Source organism: Macaca mulatta, chromosome 10, assembly GCF_049350105.2.
Source record: "Macaca mulatta isolate MMU2019108-1 chromosome 10, T2T-MMU8v2.0, whole genome shotgun sequence".
NCBI lineage: Eukaryota > Metazoa > Chordata > Mammalia > Primates > Cercopithecidae > Macaca > Macaca mulatta.
In genome coordinates this window covers 22,162,094-22,175,851 of record NC_133415.1, presented here as the reverse complement: position 1 = coordinate 22,175,851, position 13,758 = coordinate 22,162,094, and the positions used below count along the sequence as shown (strand labels likewise).

At 48.4% G+C, this 13,758-nt stretch overlaps 1 protein-coding gene and 1 long non-coding RNA gene across 43 annotated transcripts in view; one reads left to right on the top strand and one right to left on the bottom strand.

Annotated features, from left to right (window-relative positions):
* Nucleotides 1-8,470, bottom strand: part of AP1B1 (adaptor related protein complex 1 subunit beta 1) — a 61,983-nt gene extending 53,513 nt beyond the window's left edge. For all 42 annotated transcript variants that reach the window (XR_013399357.1, XR_013399358.1, XR_013399359.1 and 39 more), the window contains exon 1: nucleotides 8,324-8,470. The gene's annotated coding sequence lies outside the window, so the exon portion shown is untranslated. The remainder of the gene's footprint in view (nucleotides 1-8,323) is intronic.
* LOC144331849 (uncharacterized) lies at nucleotides 3,465-7,250 on the top strand. The gene is made up of 2 exons (XR_013399411.1): nucleotides 3,465-4,526; nucleotides 5,058-7,250. It is a non-coding gene; the product is annotated as an uncharacterized LOC144331849 (long non-coding RNA).
* Nucleotides 8,471-13,758: the final 5,288 nt, after the last annotated feature.

Sequence of the window (13,758 nt, the reverse complement as noted above, 5' to 3'; positions counted from 1 at the left end):
CTTTCTCAGTCTCCTTTGCTTGTTCCTCTCCTTCTCCTTCAACACTGTGTGCCCCAGGGCTCAGGCCTGGTACCTCTTCTCCTCCCCATCTATGCTATTTTGCCTCTTTGGTGGATCATCCAGTATCACAGCTTTGCATACTATCCACATAGCCCAACCTCTCCCCAGAACCCCCAGCACAGATGTCCAAACTGTCTACCTGACATCTCCACATTACTGTGGAGATGACTAGCAGGCAGCTCAAACTTAATGTGATAAAAACTGACCTTCTGCTTCCTTCCTTTCCCCAACTGGCTCACCCTGCAGCCTACATCATCTAGTTCTTGCCAGCACTATCTTTAAGAGGGCCTCAGGCTAAAAACCTGAGTCACCCTTAACAACATACCCTCCCTTAAATCTATCGGCAAATCTTATTGGATTCCGACCTTCAAAATGAATCTAGAATCCATGAGCAGCTTCTCACTAGCTCCATCACTACCCCCCAGCTCCAGGACAGCATCACCTTCCACTGAGTGCTAACAAAGCTGCTCCCACACTGCTCTGCTGACACCCCATCTCAGCAACAACCAGGATGATCCTTTTACAGTCTAAGTCAGACAGTGGCACCCCTCTGCTCAACGTCCTCCAATGGTTCTCTTACTCATAGTAAAAGAAAAAGTCCCTACCATGGCCTCATAGCCCACAGGCCCTGTAAGAGATGCATGCCCCTTCTCTCTCACACGTGCACCCTGCTGGCCATTACCCTTGGAACTCTTCTCTCCATCATTAGCTCAGTTCCAGCTGCACAGGCCTCTTTACTGATCCTTGAACACAATAGGCATCCACCCCAGGACCTTCGCCCATGCTATTCACTTTGCCAGGAAGGCTCTTTCTCCAGACAGCCTCATGGCTCAGTCCCTCACCTCTTTAGGTTTTGGCTCAAACGTCATCTTCTCATTGAGGCCTTCTTTGACCACTTTATTTAAAATTGTACACCGCCCCCCGGCCAGGCACAGTGGCTCACGCCTGTAATCCCAGCACTTTGGGAGGCAGAAGTGGGCAGATCACAAGGTCAGGAGATCGAGACCATCCTGGCTAACATGGTGAAACCCCGTCTCTACCAAAAATACAAAAAATTAGCTGGGTGTGGTGGCAGGCACCTGTAGTCCCAGTTACTCGGGAGGCTGAGGCAGGAGAATGGCATGAACCCAGGAGGTGGAGTTTGCAGTGAGCCGAGATCGCACCACTGCACTCCAGCCTGGGCAACACAGCGAGACTCCGTCTCAAAAACAAACAAACAAACAAAAAAATCACCTCTTTGCTCTTTTTCCCTTAGAAGTACTTATTACCTATTACCTACATACTGTAAAATATACTTTCGTTGTCTATTTTTTCTCCCCCTATAAATTCCATAATGTAAATGGGGGTAAGGATTTTGTCCATTTTGTTCACTATCATATTCCTAACTCCTAGGCTGGTACCTGGCAAACAGGTGTTCAATAAATAGCTGAACGATCAGCGCTCAACTCTCTTCTTGGGCAAATTTCATGTTTTGTAAACCAACCTCTGCTAGAGCAGCTTCTCAATGTTCCATTCACTGGGTTATTCAGGATCAGAGATACATCTGCTCTGATTGTCAAGCTATTCTGACTATACTGAAATCGAACATGCCAGACCCCTAGCCCATTTACAGCCAATAAATGGAAGGTAAGTGAATAAATTATGAGAGAGAGAAGAAAGGGCAAGGGTAGAAGATCAGGTGGCAACATCTCCAGTGGGAGAAATGTTCAGTGAAGCCAAGCCACTGTCACCTGCTCCCACAGGTATCAGCTCAGAGTGACAGAGCTGCAGAAGGTCGGGGGGCTCTGGCACAGGATATGATATAAGTACCAGGTCTTTGCCTCCAGGCCCACATGCCTTCTTTGTTCCTCTAACAGCCAACTCTTCACTATCTCTATCCTTGCTGATCCTTCTGCTTGGATTATCCCCTCCTAACTGCTCCAATTTATCCTTCAAATCTCAGCTTAGATGACTTCACTTCAAAGACACCTTCCCTTCCAGCGTGATACCTCTGATGCTTAAAAAAATAAACAAACAAAAAAAAACCTTTCCTGCATGTACTATCTTTTTTTTTTTCTTAGAGACAGTCTTGCTCTGTCACCCAGGCTAGAGTGCAGTGGTGTGATCATAGCTCATTGCAGCATCAAACTACTGGGCTCAAGCAATCCTCCTGCTTCAGCCTCCTGAGTAGCTGGGACTACTGGCATATGCCATGCCCAGCTAATCTTTTCAAGTTTTTTGTGGAGTCTCGCTAAATTATCCAGGCTGGTCTTGAACTCCTGGCCTCAGGTGATCCTCCCACCTCAGCCTCCCAAGTAGCTGGGATTACAGGCATGAGCCACTGCACCTGGCCACGCATGTACAATCTTAAGAAGGTATTTCTCTGTCACATCCTCCAGTATTCTTATTCATACATTTCCTGAGCATCTTCTGTGTACCAGAAACATTTCTACACGTTGGGAATGCAGCAGTGAAAGAAACAGACATCCTTCCCTACATGGAGTTTACATCCTAATGGGGGAAAGAGACTGTAAGCAAGATAAATGAGTAAAATACACAACATCTTAGATAGTGATGAACACTATGGAGGCAAAAAAGAGGAGGGAAGGAGGATAGGGAGGGGAGAGGGGAGGAAGGGAAGTTAAAATTTAACTAGGGTGGCCGTAGGCCTCCTTGAGAAGGTGACAGGTGACACTGTCTGGGGAAAAGGCTGCCAAACAAAAGAGTTCGCCAGTGCAAAGGTGAGTATGTGCCTGGCGTGTCTGAGGAACAGTAGGGAAGTGAATGTGGCTGAGTGAGCAATGAGGAAATAGTGGGTCAGGAAGTCACAGGAGAATGCAGGGGGCCTTATGAGCAAGCATGAGGTCTCTGGCTTTTACTGAGTGAGCTGGAGCCACTGGAGGGTTTTGAGCAGAAGAATCCTGACATCTGACTTATATTTTAACAGGCTCTGGCTGCTATGCCTTTTGTTTCCCTCGTGGCTTATTGGTTTTTCTAATCATTGCTTTTTTTCTCTACTTCTTTGTCTCTCTCTCCCGCTAGAATGAAGTAAGCAACTTGAGGGCTTATCTGAAGCCTGAAGCCACATCTGGCCTGTTGACCTATCAGCATAGGCCAGCATCAGGCATTAGCAGGCCTCGATAAATACCGAATGAATGCTGGACTTAGGAAGTCTCTGTCCTCAGTGTCCCAGCAGCCAGCCACCCAACACTCGGGGATCAGGCAATGAAGACCACCACAGCAGCAGACCCAAGGCTGGCTCTACTGAAATTGTGTTATTCCACTCGCAATATGCTTAAGATCCTAAATGTAAGGAGGGTGTGGTAAAAAGTATCTGCCAACCAAGTCTATTCTGCTACGGAACTCAGTTACTGAAGTGCCGAAAATGAACAATGAAGGTTCAGTTTTAAAGCTTTTGAGACCTGACTTTCTTTTTTTTTTTTTTTTAATTATACTTTAAGTTCTAGGGTACATGTGCACAACGTGCAGGTTTGTTACATATGTATACTTGTGCCGTGTTGGTGTGCTGCACCCATCAACTCGTCATTTACATCAGGTACAAACCTACCACCTTCCAGCTCCGAGTCCACAGGGCGGACTGTGGTAACTGGTGGTAACCTGGGGGATCAGTGACTAAGGCATCCCAGTAACTGATGAACTCTGGGCCTTGTGGGGTCAACCCAGAGTTAGGCTACACTCATACCATAACTAGGAGAGGCCTCCCTTCCTGACAGAGGTCAGAAGTCAAGTTCAAGGCTAAAGACCCAGCCAGCATGAGGCATAGGAGTGTAGAACCATAGCCAAGTCCTTCCTCAGCTCCACTATATAAGAGGGGACAATCTAAACACAAGGAGTGGGTAGGTGAAGGCAGCCATAGCAGGTAGGACAGGGGCTCTCCCAGGCTCTACAAAGCAAACAGGCACAACTGCAGCACAACTATAAAATGGGAACTGCAGTGTTACACGCCCGAGGGGTTTGTGAGGCCAAAACAAGTCAATACACACCTAGCCCTTAGCAGTGCCCAGCCCACAAAATGCCTGATAAATGTTAGCCACTATTACTACTACTGAGAGAGAGTTTACCACTTCTCTGCTCGGTACCAGATTCCCAGGCCTCTGGAAGCCCTGAAACACTCTGGCGGCTGTCTGGTGGTAGCAACTGTAGTTTGAAAGTAGTCTCAGCACTGATCAGATTTCTCCCTGTCTCTATGAGGTGACATGAGGATGGAGAGGAGATAATCTAGAAAGTGCTTTGAATCCCTTAGGAGTCAAGGAATCCTAACAATTCAATGCAATATTCCTTCATTCACTCATTGAACACCTGCTGAGCACCAACTATGTACCAGACGTCTCACTGGGTGCTAGAGACATAGTTAAGGCAGGTCCTCATCAAGGATTAAGAGCTATTTACTGGCCAGGTGTGGTGGCTCACACCTGTAATCCCAGCACTTTGGGAGACCAAGGCGGGCAGGTCACTTGAGGTCAGGAGTTCACGACCAGCCTGGCCAACATGGTGAAACCCTGCCTCCACTAAAAATACAAAAATTAGCCAAACATGGTGGCAGGCGCCTGTAATCCTAGCTACTCTGGAGGTTAAGGCAAGAGAATCTCTTGAACCCGGGAGGCAGAGGTTGCAGTGAGCTGAGATTGCGCCATTGCACTCCAGCATGGAGGAAAAAGCAAGACTGTCTCAAAAAAAAAAAAAAGAAAGAAAGAAAGAAAAAAAAAGAGCTATTTACTTGGAAGAGAGCCAAGTAAACAATCACAACCCACTGTGACCCTTGCCACAGGACATCAAGGAGGGGCATCCAGCTCAGACTTCGGGGCGATGATCAGATGGGAAGAACCAAGTAGCACTGCAGCTAGGCAGGTAAGGTTGGGAGAGCAGGAAATGGTGTTCGGGCAGAGGGAATAGCGCAAAGCAAAGGCAGAGAGTTGGAAGGCCAGGTGTGGTGGCTCACACCTGTAATCCCAGCACTTTGGGAGGCCCAGGTAGAAGGAAGGACTGCTTGAGGCCAGGGGTTTGAGACCAGCCTGAGCAACATAGCAAGACTACGTCTCTACAAAAAATAAAACAATTTGCCAGGCACAGTGGCACTCACCTGTAGTCCTAGCTACTTGGGAGGCTGAGGCGGGAGGATCGTTCAGGCCCACAAGTTGGAGCCTGCAGTGAGCTATGATAGCTCCACTGTACTACAGTCTGGGTAACAAACCAAGATCCTGCCTCAAAAAAAGAAAAAAAAAGAGTTGGGGCTTGCAGAAGTAGCAAGCAGCTGAGGTTGACAGGAGCGTGGGAAAAGGTGAGTACGGAGTAGGAGAGATGATGAAAGAGAGCTAGGCAGGGGTCAGAGTCCAAAGGGCCTTGAATGTCACGTTAAGGAATGTGAGTTTTAGCCTGAGGGCAACTAGGAGCCACTGATGAATTTTCAAGCAGAATTTTCTTTAAGGATTCCCTAACTGCTTTGCTGACATTTTTTCTCAGGAGTATTTGTTCCTCTCTATGCGAAGAGATAAAGAACAGAAAAATCACTTCTGGGCTGTGATAATATCAACGATCTCTTTTAGGCAAAAGACCTGTCGAAAAAAAGAAATGTCTGCAAGGCACAAATGTCCCCTCAACTTTCAGAAACACAGCAAAGTGTAAAACCCAAGCCATGTTTGCTTATTGTCAGCACGTCAGGCTTTGGTGCCAGACATGGGAAGTTCCTGGGAAGCGGGCAGTTAAGAAATGCAAGAGTTTCAGAGAATAACCAGAAAAAGATGCAAGTCCGAGCTCAAAGTCAGAAGGACCAACAAATTGAACTTGTTCTGAACTACTTTTAGGAAGTGAAACAAGAAGGGTGGAAGAAGTCCTGAGTACATTAAGGTCTCTGTTTGCAGAAGGAAGTAACGCTCCAGAAGCCAAAGCTGGCAGACTTCCTCAGACACGGGCCCCCCAGCAGGCATCAGTCAGCCTCGAGTCAAAGCACCCAAAAATCACAGGCCCTGCACAAATTTTCCCATCTAACCCTCACACAAAGCAGGGGTAGGGGAGTCAGAGAGGGTGGCCAGTATGATTTTAGAGCTGAGGTAAAGGAGGGCCAGCCTATGTAAACCTTCCAGGTCAGGTCACACTGCCAGGAAGCTGCTGAACTGCGGAGCTGGGGTTGAACCCAGGGCTCACTGACTGGGAGTCGAGTGATCTTTCCTTCATACCTCTGGGCTCTTGAAGCAGCTCAGGGGGAAGCCTCCACTGACCCACACTCAACAGATGATCTCCACACAACCTCTGAGGGATCTGACTCTTTGAGAACTACTGAAGCTGCTCCTCATGACAGTTTCTAAGAGGTCAGAGGACACTGGTGGGCTCAACTCAGGACAGAAAACCACATGCTCTGAGCTCTGCTCATGTTCCTACCCTCTGTGACAAGTTGCTTCATCTCAAATCCTCCCTTGGAAGGATGGGAGTAAGGTGACAATATTAAGTTTCTGTGAATTCAATGGAACTAGGACAACAGATCGTAGAGCTAAACAAAAAAAAGGGATTACAGTAATATTTATATACAGCTTTCTTCAGAAGCATGTGGAAGCCCTCACAGGTTCATTCACAGGTTCATACCCCTAGGAATAGACAGGAAGGCGGCAGGTCTTTCTCATGTTGATGTCAGGGAAACTGAGGCAGAATTGAAGCAAGTGAATATCCGCAATGAGGCTCAGATTCATACAGCCTAGTCCTTCAGCCACCAAACCATCGCACCACCTTCCAAGTAAGATGTGCTCAGTTCTGGCGAGAAGCCATGGGGCCTGCATATTTCTCAGAAAGGCAAAGATTCTTCCTCTGGGTACCTTCTTCCAGAACCTAGGACCAAAAGATCCCCTAGAGGTCATGTGGTTCCTCTCTTTTTAGACCAAAAGGAATGCAGCTCAACCACTCTGAAGAGAAGTTCTGGACAGTCTTCAAATAGCTTTCACGGATAGCCTGTTTTGTGTCTCACTGTTCCCCAAAGTCAGGAAAATCTTAGACTCTTGCCCTGAGAGATATCACTAATAGCAACAGTCTGCAGGATTATTTTATCCTAAAGAAAGCAAATCAAATTACCCTTATGAAGATCAGACAAAAAACAATAAGGCTACATCCTGACACAAATCCAAATAAATACAACGGCAGCTAAAAGTCTTTTTTTTTTTTTTTTTTTTTTTGAGATGGAGTCTCACTCTGTGGCCCAGGCTGGAGTGCAGTGGCACGATCTTGGCTCACTACAACCTCTGCCTCCTGGGTTCAAGCGATTCTCCTGCCTCAACCTTCCAAGTAGCTGGGATTACAGGCTTGCGCCACCACACCCACCTAATTTTTGTATTTTTAGTTGAGACGGTTTCACCACGTTGGTCAGGCTGGTCTTGAACTCCTGACCTCGTGATCCACCCGCCTCAGCCTCCCAAAGTGCTGGGATTACAGGCATGAGCCACTGGGCCCGGCTAAAAGTCTTAAATATCCCCTACTCCCCAACCTTACTCCAGTCTTTCCTTTGTCTCTGTACTTTGCAGGTCCCTGAGAGCCTGGGCAGGAAACCTGGCCTTGCCTCTACTACCCGAATGACCTTACATGTGTGATTTAACCTCTCTGTGCCTCAATGTCCTCATCGATAAAACAGGGATCTTTAATCCCCACAAAGGTTGCTGTGAAGTTTAAATGTGTCATTGTAAGGAAAGTGTTTAGCACAGTGCCGGGTACACAGAAGGGGCTCGATAGCCACTAGCAAGCATCTCCCTCGTTATTTTGTAGCATTATCACCGGTGTCCCCATTCAGTCAACATGTTGTCTTAGAGGCTCCAACACACAAGACCAAGCCCGTGCCTAGCCGCGGGCGGGCGGCACGGGACCGTTTTCTAATTTTTCTTTCTTTCTTTCCTTTTTTTCAACCTTGGCAAAGAGATAACGCCCTGAACAACTAGGAGGCATCAGGATGGCCATGCGGGTGAGCCTGAAAGAGGAAACTAGAGCCCGAAGAGTTTTCCCTCCGGCCAGTGAGGAATTCCTCGGGGCCTAAGTCTAAGAGTCTCTCTGAGCGGGAGCCCCAGGAGGGGCTGCGGATCTGGGGCGGCGGAGGAACAGGCCGGCGGCCAAGTGGGAGCGAATGAATGAACGAACCCTCAGCCCTTCCTCCTCCTCTGGCTGGGGACGCCGCTCGCGCCTCTGCAGCGCCGCGTCCTCTTCATGACCTCTGACCCCGCAAACCCCTCACCTAGGACCCCTGACTCCCCGCCCCACTTCTTCTCCTGGCTCGCCCAGGTCCCCGCTTCCTCACCCGCAGGTCCCAACAGCTCCCGACGCCACGGCTCGGTTCGGCTTGGCACCAAAATGTCCGCGGCTTCCACCTCTCGCTCTCCCGGTGCGTCCCAGCTGCCGGCGGCTCGGAGCCCCGCGGCTGTCACCTGCCGGGCGGAAGTGAGCTGCCCGCGCGCGGGTACTTCCGGTGGACGCAAGGCCTGAAGGCGGGGTCAAGGGTACAACCCTGGCGGGGGTGGTGGCCGTGGGGCGGGGCAAGAAAAGGGGCCGAGCCCAACGGTATTAACCCCTCGGCAGCCGCGGCGCTGCTATGCTGCAGTCTCCCGCAGAGCCCCTGGGAAACCAGCCCGCCAGTTAATTCAGCGTGAGGGGGCCGGGCAAGATCGTAGGGACTTTGAAGTCCATCTTCTGTGTAAAGACGGCAAGTCTGAAGTTCTAAGAGGGGCAGGGTTTTGCTCAAGGTCACTCTTTTTTTTTTTTTTTTTGATTTGAAACAGGGTATTGCTCTGTTGCCCAAGCTAGAGTGCAGTGGCTTGAAGATCTGGGCTCACTACAACCTCCGCCTCCCGGACTCAGGTGATCCTCTCACCTCAACCTCCCAAGCGGCTGGGAGCACAGGCGCGCAGCACTACGCCTGGCTAATTATTTATTATTTACTTGTTTATTTATTTTTTGTAGAGAGAGGCTGTCTCACTACATTGCTCAGGCTGGTCTCGAAATCATGCACCCAAGAGATCCTCCTGCCTCGGCCTCCCAAAGTGCTGGGATTACAGGCATGAACCACTGCACCCGGCCACTTTTTTTTTTTTTTTTTTTGTAGAGAGGGGTCTCTGTCTCTGCAGCTCTAGTTTGAACTCTTCCATTCTTAACATGAGTGACCTTGAGCCAGACACAGTGGCTCATACCTGTAGTCCCAGCTATTCAGGAGGCTGAGGCAGGAGAATGGCTTGAGCCGGGGAGGTTGAGGTTACAGTGAACTATAATTGCAGCACTGCACTCCAGCCTGGGCAACAGATCCAGACCCTGTCTCAAAAAAAGAAAAAAAAAAAACCATCTGCAATCTCACTGACCTAAGACAATCAACTTTTAATATTTCTGTGAATATTCTTTCAGACTTGATAGATCATTTTTTTTGTTTGTTTTGAGACAGGGTCTCCCTCTGTTGCCTGGACTTGAGTGCAGTGTCGTGATCTTGGTTCACTGCAACCTCTGCCTCCCAGGTTCAAGCGATTCTCCTGCCTGGGCCTCCCAAATAGTTGGGATTACAAGCATGCGCCACCATGCCCAGCTAATTTTTGTATTTTTAGTAGGAGGGGTAGTTCACCATGTTGGCCAGGCTGGTCTTGAACTCCTGACCTCAAGTGATCTGCCCACCTTGGCTTCCCAAAGTGCTGGGATTATAGGCGCGAGCCTCTGTGCCCAGCCTCAATTGATATTTTTTAACTCACCAAAATATTGGTAAAAGTTTCCCAAAATAGTAAATACATTTCTACTCGGCACTTTCCAATATCTGCATAGTATTCCATTACATGGATGGTACTGCTAATCTCAAAAACAGTCCCCTAAGGTTATCAATCTTTTTTAATATTATCAAAAACTTGTTAATAAATAAGCTTGCACAGCTAAGTCTGTATGTCCTATCTAATATATATATTACTGTTTTATATTTAACATAATTTTGTATGCTTAATCAGCCTCAAAGCCTTTAAAAGTTGTTATTTTGAAATAATTATAGGCTTACAGGAAATTGCAAAATTAGTAACAAAATTGAGTCCCATGTACCCTTCACCCAGCTTCCCACAATGGTGACATTTTATATATCTGTAGTATAATAGCAAAACCAGGAAATTGGCATTGGTAAAATACAGTTATCTAAATTACAAACCTTATTCCATTTTTATTTATTTATTTATTTATTTTATTTTACTTTATTTGAGATGGAGTCTCGCTCTGTCGCCCAGGCTGGAGTGCAGTGGTGCAATCTCGGCTCACTGCAAGCTCCACCTCCCAGGTTCACGGCACTCTCCTGCCTCAGGAGAGGATGGGAGGCAGGGCTTGCAGTGAGCCGAGATCGCGCCACTGCACTCTAGCCTGGGTGACAAAGTGAGACTCTGTCTCCAAAAAAAAAAAAAAAAAAAAAAAAGTAGTCAGGGAACAAATGGAATTTTTTTTAATTTTTATTTTTTGGCTTCAACAACGGAATTTCTTTTCTCACAGTGCTGGAGACTGGAAGCCTAAGATCAAGGTACTGGCAGGGTTCCTTTCCTCTGAGGCCTTTCTCCTTGGCTTGCAGATGGCCGCCGCCGTCTTGCTATGTCCTCACACAATCTTTCCTCTGTGTGCCTGGAATAATTTTATATATATGTATGTGCTATGCAGCATGTGTGATACGCAACTCTCTGGAGGAACTGCCTTTCTCTGATGATAGACATTGGTAAATGCCACCCACCTCAGTGGAAAACAAAATTTCACTGGGAATGTAACATGGGAAGAGAAAAATTATCCAACAAAACAAACCAACAGACCTAAAGGTATCAAGCTGGAGAGCTTATGTACAAGTGGCAAGTTAGTGGTTGAAGAAGTCAGAGCTTTCAGATTTCCAAGGAGAGAGAGGTCACAGCACTGGGTGGCTCAGGAAGGACTTCCTGGGGAAGATGGCATTTGCGCTGTCTTGCCAAATAAGAACAGAGTTGCATAGGCTGAAGAGAGAAGGAAAGGGTAATCCAGGGGGAAGAACTGTGTCGAGGCAGGAATACCTCGAAGGCCCCCCGGTGCAAGGGAGCCAGGTGTCTGAGCCCTGCAGAACGCATTTTCCAAGCCCCTGGTTTGAGCCAGGCCCTGGGCTAGGTGCTGGATAGTCAGATGGGTGAGGCTAAGGCCCTGTCCTTGCTGAGCCTACAGGTTGTGGGGAGAGGGGGTAACAGAGGAGCAAGTCACAAGTGTGACTGATTCTGTGACGGGGGACATACTGGGAGGCTATGGGAGTCTAGCGCTAAAACTGAAGGTCCTTTGGGTTGGAGGGACTAGGGGACGCCTGGACAAGTAGAGAGGGTTTTTTTGTTGTTGTTTTTGGTGAGCCGAGGTCTCAGTCCATCCCCCAGGCTGGAGTGGAGTGGCAGCAATCTCGGCTCACTGCAACGTCTGCCTCCCAGGCTGAAGCATTCTCTTGCCTCAGCCTCCCGAGTCGCTGGGATTACAGGCACCTGCCACCACACCCAGCTAATTTTTGTATTTTTAGTGGAGATGGGGTTCCACCATGTTGACCAGGCTAGTCTCGAATTCCTGATGTCAGGTCATCCACCCGCCTTGGCCTCCCAAAGAGCTGGGATTATAGGCATGAGCTACCATGCCCGGCTTTTTTTGAGACAGAGTCTCGCTCTGTCACTCAGGCTGGAGTGCAGTTGTGCAAACTTGGTTCACTGCAACTTCTGCCTCCCATGAGCAAGCAATCCTCCTGCCTCACCCTCCTGAGTAGCTGGGACTGCAGTTGCACACCACCATGCCTGGCTAATATTTGTATTTATAGTAGAGATGGGGTTTTGCCATGTTGGCCAGGCTGGTCTCAAACTCCTGACCTCAAGCAATCCACCTCCAAAGTGCTGGGATTACAGGCATGAGCCAACACACACACGGCCAAGTAGAGTGTATTTAATCAGGAACTGCAGAATAACAGTGAATGTTTATGGAACACATAGCATGCCAGGGAGTGTGCAGAAAATCTCATCTCCTCCTGACATCAGTCCCATGAGGAAGGGGTTGTTTCAGCTCCATTTCATCTTGGGGGGACTTCAACCCTGAGAACTTAAATCAGATAGCATGTGAGTGACAGGGCTGAGGGCCTGGTCCCAGATCCCCAGCTCTCATGAGTTTCACTCATTCACCTAAAATATAATTGTCACTGCTACCTGAGCCAGGCACACTGGGAATGCAACAGTGAACAGGGTATGGCACAGTGCCCCCCTGGGGGCTCACTGTTGAGTATGGGAGAAAGACAAATAAAGGGACAATTATAACTCAGAGTGGTAGGAAGTACCAGGGAGGCACAGGGGATGCAGGCACCAAATTCAGCCTGGGAAAGTCAGGGAAGGCTTCCTGGAGGAAGTGACACCCAACCTGAACTGTGAAGGGTGAGACTATTCCTAGTAGTTAACCATTAACTAGGCACTGCATGAAGTGCTTCTGCATATTAACTCATTAAACTTTCCCAACAATTCCATGGCAGTTCCATGACTGCCTCCAAGTAGAGATCAGGAAAAGACCAGTGTGCAGAACTGATTTCTCGCCTACTTCCATGAGGACCTGGACCTGCTCTCCCGCAGCGTGGTCTGGCGGGAGAGCTAAAAGTATACTAGTAAGAGGAAGTACAGTTCAATATCAAAGGCTTGATAATTACAGCTTGCAGAGGTGGGTGACAGAAGCAGGGAAGGGGGCCTCTAAGGAAACTTCCCTTTCTGCCCCCATCACTAAACCCACCTAGCCACACTGCCTGAGTCATCCACACCATCAAATGCTGACAGCCGCAACTGGAACAGCCACACCTGGAGCATGTGTGGGTGCCCCAGCCCTCTGAGACCCCAGGCCCAGGAGGAGCTCCTTGCCCTAGGATGGGGGGAGCAGAGCCAATGGTAGCCAAGCCCACCTGGAGAGAGAGAGAAAGAGAGGGCACTCACTTTCTCCCAAGAAATACACACTTGCTGACAATAATACTACCTCCTGGCTAGTTTTAATTTTTATTTATTTATTTATTTTTTGAGACGGAGTCTCACTCTTTTTGCCCAATCCACCTACCACGCGCAACTAATTTTTGTATTTTTAGTAGAAACGAGGTTTCACCATGTTGGCCAGGCTGGTGTCGAACTCCTGACCTTAAATGATCTGCCCACCTTTGCCTCCCAAAGTGCTGGGATTACAGACGTGAGCCACCACGCCCAGCCTATTTTTATTTATTTTAGAGGTGAGGTCTCACTATGTTGCCCAGGCTGGTCTCAAACTTCTGGCCTCAAGCAATCCTCCTGCTTCAGCCTCCAAAGTTCTGGGATTACAGGTATGTGCCTCTGTGCCCAGCCACGACATTTTAAAACTTTTCCCCAAGCCCCAGGTTTTTTATACCCTGCCCGATTTGAGCTGGCTGGTGGAGACAGGGCTGTCTAGTCCTTTGTTTTTGAGACAGTTTCGATCTCGTTACTGCAAGCTCCACCTCCCAGGTTCAAGTGATTCTCTTGCCTCAGCCTCCGGAGTAGCTGGGATTAAAGGCCCATGCTACCATGCCCAGCTAATTTTGTTTGTTGTTTTTATTTTTGTTTTGAGACAGAGTCTCGCTTTTGTTGTTCAGGCTGGAGTGCAGTGGCACGGTCTTGGCTCACTGCAACCTCCACCTCCTGGGTTCAAGCCATTCTGCTGCCTCAGCCTCCCAAGTAGCTGGGATTACAGGTGCCCGCCACCATGCCTGGCTAA